We start from the raw sequence: 5310 nt of genomic DNA on the forward strand, positions 1-5310 counted from the left end.
AAAGTCACGAGCAACACAACAAAGTCACGAGCAACACAACAAAGTCGCGTGCAACACAACAAAGTCACGCGCAACACAACAAAGTCGCGAGCAACACAACAAAGTCGCGTGCAACACAACAAAGTCGCGAGCAACACAACAAAGTCACGTGCAACACAACAAAGTCGCGTGCAACACAACAAAGTCGCGAGCAACACATCAAAGTCACGAGCAACACAACAAAGTCGCGTGCAACACAATAAAGTCACGAGCAACACAACAAAGTCACGAGCAACACAACAAAGTCGCGTGCAACACAACAAAGTCACGAGCAACACAACAAAGTCGCGAGCAACACAACAAAGTCGCGAGCAACACAACAAAGTCGCGTGCAACACAACAAAGTCGCGAGCAACACAACAAAGTCACGTGCAACACAACAAAGTCACGTGCAACACAACAAAGTCGCGAGCAACACAACAAAGTCACGTGCAACACAACAAAGTCGCGAGCAACACAACAAAGTCACGAGCAACACAACAAAGTCACGAGCAACACGACAAAGTCGCGAGCGACACAACAAAGTCACGAGCAACACAACAAAGTCACGCGCAACACAACAAAGTCGCGAGCAACACAACAAAGTCACGAGCAACACAACAAAGTCGCGTGCAACACAACAAAGTCACGTGCAACACAACAAAGTCGCGTGCAACACAACAAAGTCGCGAGCAACACAACAAAGTCACGTGCAACACAACAAAGTCAAGTGCAACACAACAAAGTCGCGAGCAACACAACAAAGTCACGAGCAACACAACAAAGTCACGTGCAACACAACAAAGTCGCGAGCAACACAACAAAGTCACGTGCAACACAACAAAGTCGCGATCAACACAACAAAGTCGCGAGCAACACAACAAAGTCGCGAGCAACACAACAAAGTCGCGTGCAACACAACAAAGTCGCGAGCAACACAACAAAGTCACGAGCAACACAACAAAGTCACGAGCGACACAACAAAGTCACGTGCAACACAACAAAGTCGCGCGCAACACAACAAAGTCACGAGCGACACAACAAAGTCACGTGCAACACAACAAAGTCGCGCGCAACACAACAAAGTCGCGAGCAACACAACAAAGTCGCGAGCAACACAACAAAGTCACGAGCAACACAACAAAGTCACGAGCAACACAACAAAGTCGCGAGCAACACAACAAAGTCACGTGCAACACAACAAAGTCGCGCGCAACACAACAAAGTCACGAGCGACACAACAAAGTCGCGTGCAACACAACAAAGTCGCGCGCAACACAACAAAGTCGCGAGCAACACAACAAAGTCGCGAGCAACACAACAAAGTCGCGAGCAACACAACAAAGTCACGAGCAACACAACAAAGTCGCGAGCGACACAACAAAGTCACGCGCAACACAACAAAGTCGCGCGCAACACAACAAAGTCGCGCGCAACACAACAAAGTCGCGAGCAACACAACAAAGTCGCGAGCAACACAACAAAGTCGCGAGCAACACAACAAAGTCGCGAGCAACACAACAAAGTCACGAGCAACACAACAAAGTCGCGAGCAACACAACAAAGTCACGCGCAACACAACAAAGTCGCGCGCAACACAACAAAGTCGCGCGCAACACAACAAAGTCGCGAGCAACACAACAAAGTCGCGAGCAACACACCAAAGTCGCGAGCAACACAACAAAGTCACGAGCAACACAACAAAGTCGCGAGCAACACAACAAAGTCGCGAGCAACACAACAAAGTCGCGATCAACAAGTTCGCCGGAGGGAATAAGCACGTCATCGTAAAAAAGGGGCAACTTAACAAAATCACTCAACGCAAGTTGCCAACGCTTCGGGCAACTTTGTGTGTACACAAAATAAGTAAGTTACACAAAGACAAAGATCCCCCGTACAGCCTTTACCAGACTGTTGTGGCAAGTGCTGTTCGCGAGAGGCAGCTGCTACACACGCGCAGACCGCCTTTCGTCTCCCTATGTACTCGTTTGAGGCTGAGCCGATCTAGGGGAGGCCCAGAACGATTTTTTGAACCGGTCCTGGGCCTCCCCTAGGTCGACTCAGCCTCAAATGAGTACCAGGTGCGGTGTGTAAACATCGCCACTGGGGAGACAAAGGCGGCCGGGCGTGGTGCTGGCCACCCAACCCCCTCGTGTACCGTTCTGACCTTCATAGGTGCTCGCTAACAGCACTTGCCCCTACCGTCCGTTGAGGCTATACGGGGGATCTTTGTCTTTGGTTGGGTACCTACACCAGGAGGGGGTTGATACGTGGGGGGGGGGGGGCGGCAGTGGGGGTCGGGGCGGTTGTGGGAAAGGGGGGCTATGTGGTGGTGGTGGTGGGGGGTGAGACACGGGCACGAGGGAGGGGCTGGGTGGGGAGGGTGGGGAGGGTGGGGAGGGGCTGGGTGGGGAGGGTGTGTGGGGCTGAGTGGGGGGTGGGGTTGGGCTGGGTGGGGCTGGGTGGGGAGGGGCTGGTCACCCCGTGGTGCCCTTATAAAACTCAACGTTTAACCTGCTCACGCCGGCTTGTTCCCGCCCTCACAGTCGGGCATATTTGCGGAATACACCACGCCGCCGTTGACCCTGCAGGCCATTGACCGAGCAACCCAACGTTCCTACCAGCAGCTCCCTCCGCAGGACAATGTGTTTTGGCCACTGCTGTAAATGTCCACGCGACGGCCAATGGCTAAGCCCGCTTCCTCTGAGCTCTCATTCGTGATAGCCAGCGTGGCTACATGCACAGTTCAGCGGTGCCTTGCCCGCTAAAACAAAAACAGAGTTTAATATCTGAGGCTGTGGTGTGTCTGGCACACGGGGAGGGGGTGTGGGCGAGGCACAAAGCGGTTATCGGATTAGCTAATAGGGGCCTGTCAGTATTTATTTACAAACGACGATGTTGGCTCCCCACGAGCTCATCCCGCGCCGCTAAAAATCAATTCCGTCTCCCGCGCACGCGGGGAGAACAGCAGCAGCCACGCCGACACACCGCCACCACCAGCAGCAGCAGTAGCAGGGGCTCGTTAGCGCCGTGCGCGCGAGTGGTGTGGTGAGAGTGTGGTCAGAGAGAGTGTGGTGAGAGAGTGGTTCGTGTGTGTGGTTCGTGTGTGGTGAGGGTTTGTGGGGAGGGAGCGATCGAGATTGTGGTGAGAGTGTGGCGAGAGAGAGTGTGGTGAGAGTGTGGTGCGTGTGTGTGGTGAGTGTGTGGTGAGAGTGTGGTGAGAGTGTGGTGAGAGAGTGAGTGGAGTGGGAGTGTGGTGAGAGTGTGGTGAGCGAGAGTGTGGTGAGAGTGTGGTGAGAGTGTGGTGAGTGTGTGGTGAGCGAGAGTGTGGTGAGAGTGTGGTGAGAGTGTGGTGAGAGAGCGAGCGAGAGTGTGGTGAATGTGTGGTGAGCGAGAGTGTGGTGAGAGTGTGGCGAGTGAGAGTGTGGTGAGAAAGTGAGTGAGTGCGTGGTGCGTGTGTGTGGTGAAAGTGTGGTGAGGGAGCGAGAGAGGGTGGTGGGAGTGTGGTGAGAGAATGAGCGAGTGTGGTGGGAGTGTGGTGAAAGTGTGGTGAGCGAGCGAGCGAGTGGTGTGGGAGTGTGGTGGGGTGAAAGTGTGGTGAGAGAGTGAGCGAGAGTGGTGTGGTACGTGTTTGTGGGGAGAGTGTGAGAGAGCGAGCGAGTGTGAGCGTGTGTGCGAGTATGCGATGCGAGTGTGTGCGAGTTGCGTAAAATATAAATGCTACCTGGGTCTGCCCCGTGACCTCATGCCAGCGGGCCTCAAAGTGCACCTATCCTGGCACGGGCGCCGTGGTGACGTCACCGCCAGTTGTGAGCGTGAGTCGTAAATGCGCGCGCGTGCGCGTGCGTGCGCGCGCCCCAGTGGGATTGTGAGTGCGTGAGCTGAAAGGAAGAAAAAAAACAGCTTGATATTAAAGGATCGCGGAGCTTGGGCACATTGTTTTGTGTCGCCCGCTTGTCACCACGTGACTTCTGCTGCTGCTGCCGCTGCCTCCTCCCCCTGCGCCCTCCGAGTCGCCCTCTCGTGCGGAGCGGTGGCGCCGCGGTTAGCGCACCGCGCCACGGACCCCGGCGAGCCGAGTTCGACTCTCGCGCTCACGGCCAACGCCGGTGACGCTTATCCGAACCGGTTCTGGGCCTCGCCTAGGTCGACTCGGCCTATGAAAAACAAAAAAATCTATTACCTGCTGCGATGTTGTAAACCTCGCCACCGGGGGAGACAAAGGCGGCCGGGCGTGGTGCTGGCCACCCCACCCCCCCCCCTCGCGTGCCACAGTGCCGGCCTTCATAGGCGCTCGCTCACAGCGTTTGTTCCAACAGTCTGTCGAAGGCTATACGGGGGATCTTTATCTTTGTTTGTACCTGCGCGTGTGTGTGTGTGCGCGTGCGCGTGTGTACCTGCCCGTTCGCGTGCGTGTCGGCCTCATCGCACCGTTCCCCCGTGTTCTGATCCAAGTCGGAAATGTACTCGACTGCGCATATCGATTCTAATCAGGCTGCGCACTATCGCAGTTACGCTCCTTCACTTCCAATCTCGTCAGCTCGGGAGACGGAGCCACGGGGGCGCGGGGGGACCGGGGGGAGGGGGTGAGGGGGGGAAGGGACGCGAGGGGGGGGGGGGCTGAGGAGCGCAGCAATCGACGTCCCGACCACGGCAATGGGTTTGGAAGCAAAGCGCTAGTTCGGACAGAGCGCGCCACTGATGGCAGCCGTGGACCGGGAGTTTAACGGCGAATCGCGTGGCGCGCTAACCGGTGCGCCACCGCTCCAAAGACAAAGTCCCCCCCCCCCCCCCCCGTGTATTAATTGTAGATTTGAAGCTTTCGTGACTGCAAGGATTCATACTCTTCGGTTTTTTTTTTTTCGGTAAAGTCACGTAGGTAAAATATAACTAATACAAGATAAATTTAAAAAATAAGAATAAATAAATAATAGAAATAAAATCATCAATCACGACGTTACTTGATACAGCAGTCGTGCTGTGACGGTTCCACCTGAAGACGGAAGCTTGTGTTGCCTCCGAAACGTCGTGATTTTTATTTTATTTCTAATATTTCTTCTATAATTTTTATTATTATTTATCTTTTATTATTTATTTTTTACCCACGTGACTTTACCGAAAAAACCGACGAGTATAAGTATTCCCCCGTGTGTAGCCTTCAACAGACTGTTGGGGTAAGTGCTGTTGGCGGTTACGGGAACGCGAGGTGTGTGTAACCATCAGCGACACGGCCTGATGGTTACACACCACACCAGGTCCTCGTTTGAGGCTGAGTAGACCTAGAAGACAGAC

Source organism: Lethenteron reissneri, chromosome 3 (genome assembly GCF_015708825.2).
Source record: "Lethenteron reissneri isolate LAM-NWPU_2019-01 chromosome 3, ASM1570882v1, whole genome shotgun sequence".
NCBI lineage: Eukaryota > Metazoa > Chordata > Hyperoartia > Petromyzontiformes > Petromyzontidae > Lethenteron > Lethenteron reissneri.